This window comes from Salvelinus namaycush, unplaced genomic scaffold (assembly GCF_016432855.1).
Source record: "Salvelinus namaycush isolate Seneca unplaced genomic scaffold, SaNama_1.0 Scaffold276, whole genome shotgun sequence".
Lineage (NCBI taxonomy): Eukaryota > Metazoa > Chordata > Actinopteri > Salmoniformes > Salmonidae > Salvelinus > Salvelinus namaycush.
The window spans coordinates 163,013-183,864 of record NW_024059630.1 but is presented as its reverse complement, the minus strand read 5'-3'; positions in this window follow the sequence as shown (position 1 = coordinate 183,864).

The window sequence follows — 20,852 nt, the reverse complement described above, 5'->3', positions numbered from 1 at the left end:
AGAGGTATAAAACATGTGACAGACGGGGAAAGAGAAGAGGTATAAACATGTAGACAGATGGGGAAAGAGAAGAGGTATAAACATGTAGACAGATGGGGGAAAGAGAAGAGGTATAAACATGTAGACAGACGGTGAAAGAGAAGAGGCATAAACATGTAGACAGATGGGTGAAAGAGAAGAGGTATAAACATACAGACAGACGGTGAAAGAGAGAAGAGGTATAAACATGTAGACAGACGGGGGAAAGAGAAGAGGTATAAACATGTAGACAGATGGGGGAAAGAGAAGAGGTATAAACATGTAGACAGACGGGGGAAAGAGAAGAGGTATAAACATACAGACAGACGGGGGAAAGAGAAGAGGTATAAACATACAGACAGAAGGGGGAAAGAGAAGAGGTATAAACATGTAGACAGATGGGGAAAGAGAAGAGGTATAAACATGTAGACAGACGGGGGAAAGAGAAGAGGTATAAACATGTAGACAGATGGGGGAAAGAGAAGAGGTATAAACATGTAGACAGACAGGTGAAAGAGAAGAGGTATAAACATGTAGACAGACAGGTGAAAGAGAAGAGGCATAAACATGTAGACAGATGGGGGAAGAGAAGAGGTATAAACATACAGACAGCGGGGAAAGAGAAGAGTATAAACATGTAGACAGATGGGAAAGAGAAGAGGTATAAACATGTAGACAGATGGGGAAAGAGAAGAGGTATAAACATACAGACAGACGGGGAAAGAGAAGAGGTATAAACATACAGACAGACGGGGGAAAGAGAAGAGGTATAAACATGTAGACAGATGGGGAAAGAGAAGAGGTATAAACATGTAGACAGATGGGGGAAAGAGAAGAGGTATAAACATACAGACAGACGGGGAAAGAGAAGAGGTATAAACATGTCGACAGACGGGGAAAGAGAAGAGGTATAAACATGTAGACAGATGGGTGAAAGAGAAGAGGTATAAACATACAGACAGATGGGTGAAAGAGAAGAGGTATAAACATGTAGACAGATGGTGAAAGAGAAGAGGTATAAACATGTAGACAGATGGGTGAAAGAGAAGAGGTATAAACATGTAGACAGACGGGTGAAAGAGAAGAGGTATAAACATGTAGACAGATGGGGGAAAGAGAAGAGGTATAAACATGTAGACAGACGGGGAAAGAGAAGAGGTATAAACATGTAGACAGATGGTGAAAGAGAAGCGGCATAAACATGTAGACAGATGGGGAAAGAGAAGAGGTATAAACATGTAGACAGATGGTGAAATAGAAGAGGCATAAACATGTAGACAGATGGTGAAAGAGAAGAGGTATAAACATGTAGACAGACAGGTGAAAGAGAAGAGGCATAAACATGTAGACAGACGGGTGAAATAGAAGAGGTATAAACATGTAGACAGATGGGTGAAAGAGAAGAGGTATAAACATGTAGACAGACAGGTGAAAGAGAAGAGGTATAAACATGTAGAAAGACAGGTGAAAGAGAAGAGGAATAAACATGTAGACAGACGGGTGAAAGAGAAGAGGTATAAACATGTAGACAGATGGGTGAAAGAGAAGAGGTATAAACATGTAGACAGACAGGTGAAAGAGAAGAGGTATAAACATGTAGACAGACAGGTGAAAGAGAAGAGGCATAAACATGTAGACAGACGGGTGAAAGAGAAGAGGTATAAACATGTAGACAGATGGGTGAAAGAGAAGAGGTATAAACATGTAGACAGACGGGTGAAAGAGAAGAGGTATAAACATGTAGACAGACAGGTGAAAGAGAAGAGGTATAAACATGGAGACCGACGGGGTAAAGAGAAGAGGTATAAACATGTAGACAGATGGGTGAAAGAGAAGATGTATAAACATGTAGACAGATGGGTGAAAGAGAAGAGGTATAAACATGTAGACAGATGGGTGAAAGAGAAGAGGTATAAACATGTAGACAGATGGGGAAAGAGAAGAGGTATAAACATGTAGACAGATGGGGAAAGAGAAGAGGTAAAAACATGTAGACAGACGGGGGAAAGAGAAGAGGTATAAACATGTAGACAGATGGGTGAAAGAGAAGAGGTATAAACATGTAGACAGATGGGGAAAGAGAAGAGGTATAAACATGTAGACAGATGGGTGAAAGAGAAGAGGTATAAACATGTAGACAGATGGTGAAAGAGAAGAGGTATAAACATGTAGACAGACGGGGGAAAGAGAAGAGGTATAAACATGTAGACAGATGGGGGAAAGAGAAGAGGTATAAACATGTAGACAGATGGGAGAAAGAGAAGAGGTATAAACATGTAGACAGATGGTGAAAGAGAAGAGGTATAAACATGTAGACAGACGGGGGGAAGAGAAGAGGTATAAACATGTAGACAGATGGGTGAAAGAGAAGAGGTATAAACATGTAGACAGATGGTGAAAGAGAAGAGGTATAAACATGTAGACAGACGGGGGCAAGAGAAGAGGTATAAACATGTAGACAGATGGGGGAAAAAGAAGAGGCATAAACATGTAGACAGATGGTGAAAGAGAAGAGGTATAAACATGTAGACAGACGGGGGAAAGAGAAGAGGTATAAACATGTAGACAGATGGGGGAAAGAGAAGAGGTATAAACATGTAGACAGATGGGTGAAAGAGAAGAGGTATAAACATGTAGACAGATGGTGAAAGAGAAGAGGTATAAACATGTAGACAGACGGGGGAAAGAGAAGAGGTATAAACATGTAGACAGATGGGGAAAGAGAAGAGGTATAAACATGTAGACAGATGGTGAAAGAGAAGAGGTATAAACATGTAGACAGATGGAGAAAGAGAAGAGGTATAAACATGTAGACAGATGGTGAAAGAGAAGAGGTATAAACATGTAGACAGACGGGTGAAAGAGAAGAGGTATAAACATGTAGACAGATGGGTGAAAGAGAAGAGGTATAAACATGTAGACAGACGGGTGAAAGAGAAGAGGTATAAACATGTAGACAGACAGGTGAAAGAGAAGAGGTATAAACATGGAGACCGACGGGGTAAAGAGAAGAGGTATAAACATGTAGACAGATGGGTGAAAGAGAAGATGTATAAACATGTAGACAGATGGGTGAAAGAGAAGAGGTATAAACATGTAGACAGATGGGTGAAAGAGAAGAGGTATAAACATGTAGACAGATGGGGAAAGAGAAGAGGTATAAACATGTAGACAGATGGGGAAAGAGAAGAGGTAAAAACATGTAGACAGACGGGGGAAAGAGAAGAGGTATAAACATGTAGACAGATGGGTGAAAGAGAAGAGGTATAAACATGTAGACAGATGGGGAAAGAGAAGAGGTATAAACATGTAGACAGATGGGTGAAAGAGAAGAGGTATAAACATGTAGACAGATGGTGAAAGAGAAGAGGTATAAACATGTAGACAGACGGGGGAAAGAGAAGAGGTATAAACATGTAGACAGATGGGGGAAAGAGAAGAGGTATAAACATGTAGACAGATGGGAGAAAGAGAAGAGGTATAAACATGTAGACAGATGGTGAAAGAGAAGAGGTATAAACATGTAGACAGACGGGGGGAAGAGAAGAGGTATAAACATGTAGACAGATGGGTGAAAGAGAAGAGGTATAAACATGTAGACAGATGGTGAAAGAGAAGAGGTATAAACATGTAGACAGACGGGGGCAAGAGAAGAGGTATAAACATGTAGACAGATGGGGGAAAAAGAAGAGGCATAAACATGTAGACAGATGGTGAAAGAGAAGAGGTATAAACATGTAGACAGACGGGGGAAAGAGAAGAGGTATAAACATGTAGACAGATGGGGGAAAGAGAAGAGGTATAAACATGTAGACAGATGGGTGAAAGAGAAGAGGTATAAACATGTAGACAGATGGTGAAAGAGAAGAGGTATAAACATGTAGACAGACGGGGGAAAGAGAAGAGGTATAAACATGTAGACAGATGGGGGAAAGAGAAGAGGCATAAACATGTAGACAGATGGTGAAAGAGAAGAGGTATAAACATGTAGACAGATGGAGAAAGAGAAGAGGTATAAACATGTAGACAGATGGTGAAAGAGAAGAGGTATAAACATGTAGACAGACGGGTGAAAGAGAAGAGGTATAAACATGTAGACAGATGGTGAAAGAGAAGAGGTATAAACATACAGACAGACGGTGAAAGAGAAGAGGTATAAACATGTAGACAGATGGGTGAAAGAGAAGAGGTATAAACATACAGACAGACGGTGAAAGAGAAGAGGTATAAACATGTAGACAGATGTGTGAAAGAGAAGAGGTATAAACATGTAGACAGATGGGTGAAAGAGAAGAGGTATAAACATGTAGACAGATGGGTGAAAGAGAAGAGGTATAAACATGTAGACAGATGGGTGAAAGAGAAGAGGTATAAACATGTAGACAGATGGGGAAAAGAGAAGAGGTATAAACATGTAGACAGACAGGTGAAAGAGAAGAGGTATAAACATACAGACAGATGGGTGAAAGAGAAGAGGTATAAACATGTAGACAGACAGGTGAAAGAGAAGAGGTATAAACATGTAGACAGATGGGTGAAAGAGAAGAGGTATAAACATGTAGACAGATGGTGAAAGAGAAGAGGTATAAACATGTAGACAGATGGGGAAAAGAGAAGAGGTATACACATGTAGACAGACAGGTGAAAGAGAAGAGGTATAAACATACAGACAGATGGGTGAAAGAGAAGAGGTATAAACATGTAGACAGACAGGTGAAAGAGAAGAGGTATAAACATGTAGACAGATGGGTGAAAGAGAAGAGGTATACACATGTAGACAGATGGGTGAAAGAGAAGAGGTATAAACATGTAGACAGATGGGGAAAAGAGAAGAGGTATAAACATGTAGACAGACGGGTGAAAGAGAAGAGGTATAAACATACAGACAGACGGGGGAAAGAGAAGAGGTATAAACATGTAGACAGACGGGGGAAAGAGAAGAGGTATAAACATACAGACAGACGGGGGAAAGAGAAGAGGTATAAACATGTAGACAGACGGGGGAAAGAGAAGAGGTATAAACATACATACAGACGGGGGAAAGAGAAGAGGTATAAACATGTAGACAGATGGTGAAAGAGAAGAGGTATAAACATGTAGACAGATGTGTGAAAGAGAAGAGGTATAAACATGTAGACAGACGGGGGAAAGAGAAGAGGTATAAACATACAGACAGACGGGGGAAAGAGAAGAGGTATAAACATGTAGACAGATGGGGGAAAGAGAAGAGGTATAAACATGTAGACAGATGGGGGAAAGAGAAGAGGTATAAACATGTAGACAGATGTGTGAAAGAGAAGAGGTATAAACATGTAGACAGACGGGGGAAAGAGAAGAGGTATAAACATGTAGACAGATGGGTGAAAGAGAAGAGGTATAAACATGTAGACAGATGGAGAAAGAGAAGAGGTATAAACATGTAGACAGATGGGGGAAAGAGAAGAGGTATAAACATACAGACAGATGGGTGAAAGAGAAGAGGTATAAACATGTAGACAGATGGGTGAAAGAGAAGAGGTATAAACATGTAGACAGACAGGTGAAAGAGAAGAGGTATAAACATGTAGACAGACGGGTGAAATAGAAGAGGTATAAACATGTAGACAGATGGGTGAAAGAGAAGAGGTATAAACATACAGACAGACGGGGGAAAGAGAAGAGGTATAAACATGTAGACAGATGGGTGAAAGAGAAGAGGTATAAACATGTAGACAGATGGGTGAAAGAGAAGAGGTATAAACATGTAGACAGATGGGTGAAAGAGAAGAGGTATAAACATGTAGACAGATGGGTGAAAGAGAAGAGGTATAAACATGTAGACAGACAGGTGAAAGAGAAGAGGTATAAACATGTAGACAGACAGGTGAAAGAGAAGAGGTATAAACATGTAGACAGACAGGTGAAAGAGAAGAGGTATAAACATGTAGACAGACGGGGAAAGAGAAGAGGTATAAACATGTAGACAGACAGGTGAAAGAGAAGAGGTATAAACATGTAGACAGACGTTGAAAGAGAAGAGGTATAAACATGTAGACAGACAGGTGAAAGAGAAGAGGTATAAACATGTAGACAGACGGTGAAAGAGAAGAGGTATAAACATGTAGACAGACAGGTGAAAGAGAAGAGGTATAAACATACAGACAGATGGGTGAAAGAGAAGAGGTATAAACATGTAGACAGACAAGAGGTATAAACATACAGACAGATGGGTGAAAGAGAAGAGGTATAAACATGTAGACAGATGGTGAAAGAGAAGAGGTATAAACATGTTGACAGATGGGGGAAAGAGAAGAGGTATAAACATACAGACAGATGGGGGAAAGAGAAGAGGTATAAACATACAGACAGATGGGGGAAAGAGAAGAGGTATAAACATGTAGACAGATGGGTGAAAGAGAAGAGGTATAAACATACAGACAGATGGGGGAAAGAGAAGAGGTATAAACATACAGACAGATGGGGGAAAGAGAAGAGGCATAAACATACAGACAGATGGGTAAAAGAGAAGAGGTATAAACATACAGACAGATGGGTGAAAGAGAAGAGGTATAAACATACAGACAGATGGGAGAAAGAGAAGAGGTATAAACATACAGACAGATGGGGGAAAGAGAAGAGGCATAAACATACAGACAGATGGTGAAAGAGAAGAGGTATAAACATGTAGACAGATGGTGAAAGAGAAGAGGTATAAACATGTAGACAGATGGGGAAAGAGAAGAGGTATAAACATGTAGACAGACAGGTGAAAGAGAAGAGGTATAAACATGTAGACAGATGGGGAAAGAGAAGAGGTATAAACATGTAGACAGACGGGGAAAGAGAAGAGGTATAAACATGTAGACAGATGGGTGAAAGAGAAGAGGTATAAACATGTAGACAGATGGTGAAAGAGAAGAGGTATAAACATGTAGACAGATGGGTGAAAGAGAAGAGGTATAAACATACAGACAGACGGGGGAAAGAGAAGAGGTATAAACATGTAGACAGATGGGGGAAAGAGAAGAGGTATAAACATGTAGACAGATGGGGAAAGAGAAGAGGTATAAACATGTAGACAGATGGGGAAAGAGAAGAGGTATAAACATGTAGACAGACGGGGGAAAGAGAAGAGGTATAAACATGTAGACAGATGGGGAAAGAGAAGAGGTATAAACATGTAGACAGATGGGGAAAGAGAAGAGGTATAAACATGTAGACAGATGGGTGAAAGAGAAGAGGTATAAACATGTAGACAGATGGGGAAAGAGAAGAGGTATAAACATGTAGACAGACGGGGGAAAGAGAAGAGGTATAAACATGTAGACAGATGGGGAAAGAGAAGAGGTAAAAACATGTAGACAGACAAGAGGTATAAACATACAGACAGATGGGTGAAAGAGAAGAGGTATAAACATGTAGACAGATGGTGAAAGAGAAGAGGTATAAACATGTTGACAGATGGGGGAAAGAGAAGAGGTATAAACATACAGACAGATGGGGGAAAGAGAAGAGGTATAAACATACAGACAGATGGGGGAAAGAGAAGAGGTATAAACATACAGACAGATGGGGGAAAGAGAAGAGGTATAAACATACAGACAGATGGGGGAAAGAGAAGAGGCATAAACATACAGACAGATGGGTAAAAGAGAAGAGGTATAAACATACAGACAGATGGGTGAAAGAGAAGAGGTATAAACATACAGACAGATGGGGGAAAGAGAAGAGGTATAAACATACAGACAGATGGGGGAAAGAGAAGAGGCATAAACATACAGACAGATGGGTGAAAGAGAAGAGGTATAAACATGTAGACAGATGGTGAAAGAGAAGAGGTATAAACATGTAGACAGATGGTGAAAGAGAAGAGGTATAAACATGTAGACAGATGGGGAAAGAGAAGAGGTATAAACATGTAGACAGACAGGTGAAAGAGAAGAGGTATAAACATGTAGACAGATGGGGAAAGAGAAGAGGTATAAACATGTAGACAGACGGGGAAAGAGAAGAGGTATAAACATGTAGACAGATGGGTGAAAGAGAAGAGGTATAAACATGTAGACAGATGGTGAAAGAGAAGAGGTATAAACATGTAGACAGATGGGTGAAAGAGAAGAGGTATAAACATACAGACAGACGGGGGAAAGAGAAGAGGTATAAACATGTAGACAGATGGGGGAAAGAGAAGAGGTATAAACATGTAGACAGATGGGGAAAGAGAAGAGGTATAAACATGTAGACAGATGGGGAAAGAGAAGAGGTATAAACATGTAGACAGACGGGGGAAAGAGAAGAGGTATAAACATGTAGACAGATGGGGAAAGAGAAGAGGTATAAACATGTAGACAGATGGGGAAAGAGAAGAGGTATAAACATGTAGACAGATGGGTGAAAGAGAAGAGGTATAAACATGTAGACAGATGGGGAAAGAGAAGAGGTATAAACATGTAGACAGACGGGGGAAAGAGAAGAGGTATAAACATGTAGACAGACAGGGGAAAGAGAAGAGGTATAAACATGTAGACAGATGGGGAAAGAGAAGAGGTATAAACATACAGACAGACGGGGGAAAGAGAAGAGGTATAAACATGTAGACAGACGGGGGAAAGAGAAGAGGTATAAACATGTAGACAGATGGGGAAAGAGAAGAGGTATAAACATGTAGACAGACGGGGGAAAGAGAAGAGGTATAAACATGTAGACAGATGGGTGAAAGAGAAGAGGTATAAACATGTAGACAGATGGTGAAAGAGAAGAGGTATAAACATGTAGACAGATGGGGAAAGAGAAGAGGTTTATAAACATGTAGACAGACGGGGGAAAGAGGCAGAGGATTAATCTTATGAGGGGTGACAGCCAGACAGACAGCCAAACAGACAGACAGAAGAACAGACGGACAGACATACCTCTCGAAGATCTGTCGTATTACGAGGAAGGCTAGGGCGATGGGTAGCACCACCCAAAGGTCGCTGGCCTTGGCGTAGACACGGCCATCTTTGTCCTCCAGGTCAGCCCAACCCAGCCCCTCAGGGAACCACAGCTGCTCATTCCAGAACCACTCGCTCAGACTGGACACCATACTGGGGAGAGAGCAGAGAAGACGGTTAATATACTGACATTTACACACACATGCACAAACGCAAAGATACACACACACACAAACAAACACACACACACACACACAGCACACTGTTGGCAGCATGCTGCCTCAGGGGGATGGGAGGAAGGAGTGGTTACATCATCCTTTGTGGTTATTTGAATTGCCAGTGAATGAAAGGATGTGACCAGTTGTCCCATGTGTAGCCTACTTTCTGGTCTCTTTTATGACACAATGTCTGTCTAATCCTTCTCTATCTCATCCTAGCCAGACACAGGAAGAATGGAAAGGGTTAAAATCACTAACTGAATGAATGTTTATTTATCCATTTCTCTCACCGCAGTTAAACAACAAGAACCATCCCAATCAGTCTAGAGGAAATGTTCATACCTCAACAATCGACTGAAGTCAAATCCATATTCTAATCTATACCATCTGTTGTGTAAACTCCACATAACACGCATTGGGAGAAATCTGCAGGCCAAATGAATAGGAAAGATTGGCACCAACTAATTAGATGTAATGACATTGTGTCACGTTCTGACCTTAGTTCTTTTGTTATTTCTTTCTTTTAGTATGGTCAGGGCGTGAGTTGGGTGGGTTATCTATGTTTGTTTTTCTATGTTGGGTTTTTCGTTTGGCCTGATATGGTTCTCAATCAGAGGCAGGTGTTAGTCGTTGTCTCTGATTGAGAATCATACTTAGGTAGCCTGTTTTCTATTGTGTTTTTGTGGGTGGTTGTCTTCCGTGTCTGTGTGTTCCACACGGAACTGTTTCGGTTTTCGTTCGTTCACTTTATTGTTTTTTATTTCAGTGTTCAGTTTGATCCATTCATCATGAACACTTACAACGCTGCGCATTGGTCGCATTGGTTGTGCAAATCTTCCACATTCAATTACAGATGTAGGATCTTCATTTGATCACCCTGTTGCAGGAGAACTGTCCTGCATTGCAGGAAATGTAACACTTGTTGTGTATTTGAGGTTTAAAAAGGCTTCTGAAGTTTGTAATTTCCATTTAGAAATTTCAGACTCAATATTCCCTCACGAAAAATGTATCAATATCTACAAAAATGTAAATTAATTATAATCTACATAATAATCACATTCATGTTGATGTAGGATTATTTTCCTGCTGTAGTGTCACGCCCTGACCTTAGTTATCTTTGTTTTCTTTATTATTTTGGTTAGGTCAGGGTGTGACATGGGGGATGTATGTGTTTTTTCATGTATAGGGGTTTTGTATGTTTATGGGGTGGTCACTTGTCTAGGTGTTTGTATGTCTATGGTTGCCTAGATTGGTTCTCAATTAGAGGCAGCTGTTTATTGTTGTCTCTGATTGGGAACCATATTTAGGCAGCCATATTCCGTTGGGTATTTCGTCGGTTATTGTCTATGTGTAAGTTGCCTGTGTCTGCACTTATTGATTATATAGCGTTACGTTCGTTTGTTATTTTGATAGTGTGTTTAGTGTTCTTCGTTTCGGTAAATAAATAAGAAGAATGTATTTATATCATGCTGCGCCTTGGTCCTCCTCTCTTCCACCATACGACGAACGTGACATGTAGCAAACTGGCTCAAATTAAAGATGGAATCCAAAGGTGGGGGCAACCTCATGCTGCCCCCACTTGTTGTGTTGTTTTCTCACTTTCAACGAAAACAACGGGGTTGAGCCCTAAGCCACCTTGGACTGGCCTTCTGGGAAAGGTGTGTCTTTGCCTGAAATCCCACTCACTCAAACGACCCTTGCTGCGCCATGGCTCTGGAGTGGAAGTCACTAGCTAGCTAACTTGTTTGCAGATAAACTGTTTTGGTTGCAGGGACAAAGTTTTCAGAAAATGTCGACAGCAACAAGCACCATTCTCGGTTCTTGGATCTGAATAAACTTGACCCCAAAAGAGAAAAGCAGTCACCAAAGGTCACCAAGCGCAACATAGCTTCAGTGTGTAAATCAGCTAGAAAGATGTGTCGGCATCGAGTAATTGTCTCTGGGCGCCTCCCAGTTAGGGGGAGTGATGAGCTCTACAGCAGAGTCTCACAACTCAATCGCTGGTTGAAAACTGTTTTCTGCTCCTCCCAAAAGATAGAATTTGTAGATAATTGGCCCTCTTTCTGGGACTCACCCACAAATAGGACCAAGCCTGGCCTGCTGAGGAGTGACGGGCTCCATCCTAGCTGGAGGGGTGCTCTCATCTTATCTACCAACATAGACAGGGCTCTAACTCCTCTAGCTCCACAATGAAATAGGGTGCAGGCCAGGCAACAGGCTGTTAGCCAGCCTGCCAGCTTAGTGGAGTCTGCCACTAGCACAGTCAGTGTAGTCAGCTCAGCTATCCCCATTGAGACCGTGTCTGTGCCTCGACCTAGGTTGGGCAAAACTAAACATGGCGGTGTTCGCCTTAGCAATCTCACTAGGATAAAGACCTCCTCCATTCCTGCCATTATTGAAAGAGATCGTGATAACTCACATCTCAAAATAGGGCTACTTAATGTTAGATCCCTCACTTCAAAGGCAGTTATAGTCAATTAACTAATCACTGATCATAATCTTGATGTGATTGGCCTGACTGAAACATGGCTTAAGCCTGATGAATTTACTGTGTTAAATGAGGCCTCACCTCCTGGTTACACTAGTGACCATATCCCCCGTGCGTCCCGCAAAGGCGGAGGTGTTGCTAACATTTACGATAGCAAATTTCAATTTACAAAAAAAAAATGACGTTTTCGTCTTTTGAGCTTCTAGTCATGAAATCTATGCAGCCTACTCAATCACTTTTTATAGCTACTGTTTACAGGCCTCCTGGGCCATATACAGTGTTCCTCACTGAGTTCCCTGAATTCCTATCGGACCTTGTAGTCATAGCAGATAATATTCAAATTTTTGGTGATTTTAATATTCACATGGAAAAGTCCACAGACCCAGTCCAAAAGGCTTTTGGAGCCATCATCGATTCAGTGGGTTTTGTCCAACATGTCTCTGGACCTACTCACTGTCACAGTCATACTCTGGACCTAGTTTTGTCCCAATGTTGTAGATCTTAATGTTTTTCCTCATAATCCTGGACTATCAGACCACCATTTTATTACGTTTGCAATCGCAACAAATAATCTGCTCAGACCCCAACCAAGGAGCATCAAAAGTCGTGCTATAAATTCTCAGACAACACAAAGATTTCTTGATGCCCTTCCAGACTCCCTCTGCCTACCCAAAGACGTCAGAGGACAAAAATCAGTTAACCACCTAACTGAGGAACTCAATTTAACCTTGCGCAATACCCTAGATGCAGTTGCACCCCTAAAAACTAAAAACATTTGTCATAAGAAACTAGCTCCCTGGTATACAGAAAATACCCGAGCTCTGAAGCAAGCTTCCAGAAAATTGGAACGGAAATGGCGCCACACCAAACTGGAAGTCTTCCGACTAGCTTGGAAAGACAGTACCGTGCAGTATCGAAGAGCCCTCACTGCTGCTCGATCATCCTATTTTTCCAACTTAATTGAGGAAAATAAGAACAATCCTACATTTATTTTTGATACTGTCGCAAAGCTAACTTAAAAAGCAGCATTCCCCAAGTGAGGATGGCTTTCACTTCAGCAGTAATAAATTCATGAACTTCTTTGAGGAAAAGATCATGATCATTAGAAAGCAAATTACGGACTCCTCTTTAAATCTGCGTATTCCTCCAAAGCTCAGCTGTCCTGAGTCTGCACAACTCTGCCAGGACCTAGGATCAAGAGAGACACTTAAGTGTTTTAGTACTATATCTCTTGACACAATGATGAAAATAATCATGGCCTCTACACCTTCAAGCTGCATACTGGACCCTATTCCAACTAAACTACTGAAAGAGCTGCTTCCTGTGCTCGGCCCTCCTATGTTGAACATAATAAACGGCTCTCTATCCACCGGATGTGTACCAAACTCACTAAAAGTGGCAGAAATAAAGCCTCTCTTGAAAAAGCAAAACCTTGACCCAGAAAATATAAAAAACTATCGGCCTATATCGAATCTTCCATTCCTCTCAAAAAAAATTGAAAAAGCTGTTGCGCAGCAACTCACTGCCTTCCTGAAGACAAACAATGTATATGAAATGCTTCAGTCTGGTTTTAGACCCCATCATAGCACTGAGACTGCACTTGTGAAGGTGGTAAATGACCTTTTAATGGCGTCAGACCGAGGCTCTGCATCTGTCCTCGTGCTCCTAGACCTTAGTGCTGCCTTTGATACCATCGATCACCACATTCTTTTGGAGAGATTGGAAACCCAAATTGGTCTACACGGACAAGTTCTGGCCCATCACCTCATGTTTCAGCATGATAATGCACAGCCCTATGTCGCAAGGATCTATACACAATTCCTGGAAGCTGAAAATGTCCCAGTTCTTCCATGGCCTGCATACTCACCAGACATGTCACCAATTGAGCATGTTTGGGATGCTCTGGATGGACATGTACGACAGCGTGTTCCAGTTCCCGCCAATATCCAGCAACTTCTCACAGCAATTGAAGAGGAGTGGGCCACAGGCCACAATTAACAGAGATGTGTCACGCTGCATGAGGCAAATGGTGGTCACACCAGATACTGACTGGTTTTCTGATCCACGTCCTTACTTTTTCAAAGGTATCTGTGACCAACAGATGCATATCTGTATTCCCAGTCATGTGAAATCCATATTTTAGGGCTTAATGAATTGACTTAAATTGACAAGTTCCTTATATGAACTGTAAAATCTTTGAAATTGTTGCATGTTGCGTTTTTATATTTTTGTTTCAGTATAAATGGAGTGTTTTGGATTTACGTACAGAATAATACAAAATGCTCTGAGACCACGTTGCAAGATGATATCACCTTACTTTCAATCAGTTCTTTTCTTCTTTTTCAAGGCCTGAGGCACTTCTTCAGTTACATTCCTGAAGCCCAAGAAACAAACACTTGGCTTCCTGATTTATGACAGGCGCTTCGTGGTTTCAGAGAGAGAAAAGTAGAGAAGCTTTACTTTGACTGTGATTTGGGTGTGTAGGATGGGGACGGGAGTTGAGTGGGGGACAGTATGAATCATGGCTGAATATTTTGCTGTGAATCATCTATCTGTGCTGAGTCAGAATGTCCTCCCACACACCACTCCCCTATCACCACTCAACCCTGCACCCTAAACCCAGCACCTAAACCCTCTCCAAAATACTACCCTAATCCTCTCTCACCCTCCTACACCCTACCCAACCCACTCCCCCGATTCTCCTCAGCCCCCAAACCCCTCCCCCTCCCTGATGCCTCCAGGACTTGCCTCATTGAGTAGGTTCCCTCCCCAGCTGACGGAAGCTCTGAGAGGCAGAGCGAGGCCTCCCTCCATGCCTACCTCGCTGCCTGCCTCCCTCTTTCCTTCCCTGCCTAACATTACTCCCAGACACAGACAGAGCAGGCCTGGCTCTCTTTCAACTATGCAGCTGGATTTACACACACATTAAAGACTGATATACAGCCAGGGAAGGGAGTGCCGCTGACACCCAACGGTAGCATACACTGAGATAAACTGGGCTTTTCACACTGGTTAACATTGAAACGGATAGGAGCTACCGGCTAATACAGAACTGACCCTTTGAGCTTCAATAAAAAATGTTAGCTAACGCTAGGCTAGCTTTGGATAGCTTAGGTTACGTAGGCGTGGATCCCCATACACCAGTCACACTAACAAGACAGTAAATGAAGTTACAAGTTACAACACTAAGTTACGGCTACAGAAGCCTTCCCTTCTCACACACACTCTCCCCTGAGACACTGTCATTGTTCAGTTAATTCCACATCATAGCAGGTTACTCATCAACACCAGACACATTTCCTGTCACAACTCAGAGAGTGCATCTCAATCGTCTTCCCCTCCTCATCTCCTGTCCTTCATCAGGGGTGTATCTCAATACTCTAAAATGCCTTCCTCTCGTCATCTCATCTCCTCTGTCAGCACTGATCTGATAGAAGTGGACAGGACAGCTGGACCTCTGCTATAAAGCTTCCACCTATCCAGTCTATTGAGATCAGTGCAGATGATGTTAAAAACAAGAAGTGGTGAGATAGACACATGTTGATGTGTCAAAAGTCGTTTCTCAAACGGGGGCTATAGGATGCAGGTTTTGGCAAAAGCCTGCACCCTGTTGTAGAAACGCTGCAAGGTTGATGACACTGAGTCCTGGGGGGTTGCTGCTGCTATTGAGACAGCATTAGTGCTTTTGTTTCCCCCGTCACTCCTCTGCAGCATAGCATTCCTGCTGGCATCATGGGATTACTGATACGACATCATCCTGCTGAACTCAGAGGCAGCGAGGGAGGGGGGGAGGGTCCATGTATTCACTGGGAAATCCACCCCTCCACAACAGACAGGAGGCGGGGGGGCTGGACAGGTGAATAACCCTGTTGACTTTCTGTGAGCACACTAGCAGAGATATTGAACTCTTGTACTTTCCATGCCTTTAGGGCACATCACCCAGATTGCCTGCTATTCCAGAAATGTAGAAAGGAACTCCGTAAAATGCTGTTGAAGATCACAACACGAACGAGCAGATGTACACAGAGCAAAGAAGAGGGTAGGACACAGTACACTGCTTACAACTACCGCACACTCCTAAGAAGAATTCCAAATGCCCTAGACAATTTCATTCTCACAGACAATTCTTAAAAGCACCATACAGTGTAGATATAGAAATGCCTCTGTCCTACTGTGTTTTAGCCAGTTGATTCTTGTATAGGTGAGTCGTCTAAGCAGAGTTAACCACAACAGCACAGATACAGGGATCTTCCCTGCTACAAAACAGAGCCACAGTGCAGTCCAAAGGTGATCATAACACATCACACACAGCAGAGAAGCAATAAAGGCCGGACTCACTTCCCTGTGTAATAACCACTGGTCCCAACCTAAAGCAGCCCTACCTGCAGTAAACAGTAGAGTAGGCCTAACTGGGGGGTTCACTATGCTAACGTATGGTCTAGAGGTCTCTCCATGGGAGGAAGCATAGATTTCATTTAACATTAGAAACATGGTGGTGACATTTCAGTCAATACCAGTGTTCTTGAGTCTAAGAGTGTCAGTGTGTGTGTGTGTGTGTGTGTGTGTGTGTGTGTGTGTGTGTGTGTGTGTGTGTGTGTGTGTGCGCGCCTCGCAACAGATCAAAGAAAAATACTTTTTCAGGTCAGCCAGAGGATCCAGCCTGCTACAGCACTTTTCCTGACAGAAGCCCAACTCTCCTTCCTATTGGCTGACAGGATTATGTGACCGGACTCTGGCCATTTTTCTGAGCCAATCAGACAGAGGATGCCTCTCTGGCTGGGTGGGAGAGTGGAAGTGCTATCTCTCTTCCTCCCTCTGTTTCTGTGGCGCTGTCTGACAGGAGAATGTGAGTAGTCAAAGCAGACTAACAGTAACATAGAGTTTCTCAACCCCTGGGGGGCAGAGGGAGGGGGGGGGGGGATAAGGGGAGAGAGAGAGAGAGAGAGAGTGCTTGTTGGTCTATCAGAGGAAACCGGCTATTCATGGTGAGTCATAACGCATATCATACATCCTCTGGCACACAGAGACGACCAGGATAGAGTAGAGAAGAGTAGAGCAGTGTAGAGAAGAGTAGAGAAGTGTAGAGCAATATATATATATGAGAGAGAGAGAGAGACCTGTCTAGTTTCAGTGACCTTAATTGTAATTTGAGATCAGCGTTCATAACTGAGACTTCCATGTTGTAAATCATGCTTCCAGTCAATGGGAGGTTTGCGTGACAGGCAGACCTCAAATTAGGATTTGGCCTACTGAGATAAAATCTCTTGAACAAGATAGACGTTGTCCAACAGTGGGTCTAAATGATGTCAGGTTAAATGATTTAGAGTCAGTGTAATTTCAACATAAAGTAATACAATCCACAACCAGATTAAAGTCCACATTCTGGTTTGGTTAATCTCAAACTAAAAATGGGATTTCATGACCTCGGATTACAAGGTTTAGAGATCCAGAGCGTGATCCTCTGTATCCTCACCAGTCACACACACACACTGATGTTATATTATTATGACTGCAAACTAACTTTAACGCAGGTCATGCCTGAGACATTTTTAAGTGCAATATTCTGTTCTGTCGGTCTCCCTCTCCTTCTCCAACTGGCAGAGGGAGAGGATGTTTGGACTGTACTCCTTGCTGTGACCCTGTAAAAGAGCACTTTACTGAAATTAGAGGGCCACACACAGACAGACATGCAATAAAATGTACACATAAAAAATAAAAGTGATTGAAGGAGTAAAGCCTAATGGATAGATGGAGGGTAGAGAGTTAGGACTCAGATCTTTGATGTGTTAACAGTCAGCTATTGATCCATCAGTGTGTTTAAGATCAGTGACATCATGCTGTCTGTGTGACATCATGCTGTCTGTGGGAGCACCTCACTTTTTACCTGTTCTTTTTAATAAGGATGCATTTCCGACAGTCAAAAGTTTAAGATATAGTTTCAAATAAAAGTTATGAAGAGTAAATATGAGGTTTAAGCTAATTAATTTGATCTTATTCATTGCTACATGTCACTCCATATGCTTCCCATTCCTACGTTTCGTTTTTACTGCTTTTACCTTCGCTTTTGTACACCTGCTTCAAACAGCTGAAAATTCAATATTTTGGGTTATTGAAAATATATTTATTTCACAGTGGTTTGGATTGTGCAATGATTATCTACACTTGTTTTGTCACATAAACTGAAATTAGGCGAAGTATTAGAATTTTAGCAACCAGGAAATGGCTGAGCGATTTCTGCATATTGTACGTTTAAGCTTTTTTATTTTAAAATGTGTCAGAAGGAGCAAAACACAATATACCGTTTTCAAAACATCTGTGAACTCGGAAATCTCCGACTTCCGACTTCAGTGCATTCAAAACAACTGATAACTCGAAAAAAAACAAGCTCCCACTCTGAAAAAAACCCAACTCGGAATTCCAACTCAGGAACTCGGACCGCTTTCTAGAACTCCGACTTTTTGACCTAAAGATCACTGACGTCATGATTTGACTTCATATTTTTCCGAGTTCACAATTGTCTCATCATATATGGAACACCGTTTGGGTCTTTGCATGTCAAAAAAGATACACATCAAATAACACTATTTGACGCATCAAATAACACTATTTGACACATTAAATAAGCTTTTAATTTGACACGTCAAATAACACAATTCTATTATAGAATGTTGTGTGTGCTGAATTTGCACGTGTAAGCCAAGCACCACCACTACTGTAGTAGCACTGTCAAAGCTGTACATAAAAAGTCTGCAAACAAGCACACACCGGCCACGAACGATATGTTTACAATATCGCTTTAATTATAAGGCATTATTTGTTAGACCGCAACGTCTAGGGTAGCTAGCTAGCTTTAGCTTGGTACCTAGCTAGCACCAATACAACCAGCCTGAAAACAATGACAAGTCGAAACTGCAGTCATTTTCATTATTCTTAGCAATGATTTAGGAATCCTTGCGAGTAAGTATTAGCTAGGTAGCCACTTATTGTTCGCCTATTGAAATTGAACTTCAGTTCATGAAAATAAATAGCTAGCCAGCTACTTAACCCTGTTGCCCAAAGCTAACGTTATAAGCAGCCAGCTAGCTTCGTCAGAGGTCCAGCTGTCCTGTCCACTTCTATCAGATCAGTGCTAATCAAATGGCTACCCAGATTATTTGCATTTTGGACTGGGTATTTTTGCACCCGTGTGTGTGGCGTTGACCGACACTGTTGCTTTGGGAATAAACTATCCACGTAACTACTACCCTGCTCTCTGCGCCTGACTCCTCCACTCACTACGTCTAGAAGTACATGACAAGTGCGACAAAAACAACAGAGTTACACATAAACACATAGTAGGTTGACTATAAATGTGGTTCAATTCACAGATCTTTTAGAGTCCCACAATAAGAGCTACGACGTTAATGCTCTCTGGGTGTCACTGAGTAGACTGATACCCCATGTCATTGATCCACAATCCATAGGTAAGGCTGCACAGTGAAATAAGAATGCCCCCAATGCAATGCTAAAGTCTAATATATCCAGTGTAATTTCAACATATTTTTTTCAAATGTACAAATTATAATCTGTTTTTGATTTTATATAACAACATTCCAAACTCGTTTAGCATGATCTATTTAATTATGGCATAATTGACATCGATTTGCGTCACTGTCAATGACATACTTTTATTTTGAAGGCTAACCTCAAAGTCCACTATTGAGGCTAATCCTTATTGTCGCTAGCTTCACATAGATGGGTCCGACCACCATTAATCAAATAAAAACTGTTATAAATTAGGGTCCTTTTAAATTATGACACCTAGCTATATAGTTAATTGTCTAACTATAGCTACTGAAACAGATGATGTCGTTTAGCTATGTTTTTGGGGAAGAACATTGTTTGCATCCATCAGCTAGCTAGCTTTTTTATGACTAGCGTTGTAGGTGCGCGAGACAACTTTACCAGCATCATAGCATACGTGTCGGTGAATCGCTGTGACATATGACATACGAGTGATAGTGTAATCAATGTGTAATACCTACGTAAAAGCTTTATGAACGCGTTAAATTATTATGTGACGTGAAGTCATATTCAGGTCCAACAAGCTTATTTGACACATCAAATAGTGTTATTTGAAGTATATATTTTTTGACACGAAAAGACCCAAACGGCGTTCCTTAATCATAGGATAAACGTACGTGGCTTGCGTAATGACGCGTGTCCAAGTGATCGCGCTTCATTGTGGGCTGCATGCGTAGATAACCGAAAGGTTAGCGCAGCCACAAAATCAAAATTGGCTATTGTAAAAATTCATGAAAAAAAAAGCCTTTTGTTAGTAATTTAATGTTAGGGTTAGGCATAAGGTTAGCCGTGTGGTTAAAGTTAGGGTTACGGGTAGGATTAGGTTGAAAACCTTCAACACTTGAACAGACAACAGAGTAGGCTATTGTAGAAACACTGCATATTCAGACGAAACCGTTATTCAGTTTATATCACAATAACAGTCTATTGATGTGATTGAGATAACGGTACTTACTTTGGTCCCAATCCCCTCTCACTGAGGTCCAAGGCGATGTATGAGACTTTGGGTTAGAGCACACAGAAGAGACAGCGGTAGCCTATATGCAATTTTCAGAAAGTTCGAAAATCAGTCCAACCGGAGAAAGTATAGCTCCGTCCTGTTGAATATAATCTGCCTGCTGCGCTCGTGACGGCCCGGGTGTGTCGTTGTTTTAGATTAGGGTCCGACCTGACCACTTCCGCCGTTTATCCACATCTTTCCATCCAGTCAAAAACAATTTTAATAGAAAGAAGGATTGAGATAAAAAGAAAGAGTAGGTGGGAGAAGTTGAGAGACCGCGAGACGAGTAAAGGCGGGGTTTCTTTCTGTGTCGATGGATATCCGCTCTGATTGTCCTGGATATATCTAAACTACAAACTAGGATACTTTATCTTTCGTTGTGTCCCACGTATTCTTTCTCTTCTCTCTGGGGGATAGGGTGGTTGGCCGGGAATAGGCGTAGACCAGCCGAGTTGCTGCGTCTGGAGAACGGACCGATAGAGGGGTGAGACTAGGAGTGAAATAGAAAATAACTGGGAGGAAGAGTCACAGATGACGTTTAGGCACACGAGAACACTTGACACACACATCCGCATTTTGTTTCCGGACCCCAATAAACACGTTTACCCTTCTCTCTATAATAATGGTGTGATTAAGGCTATTTACATGACCAACTA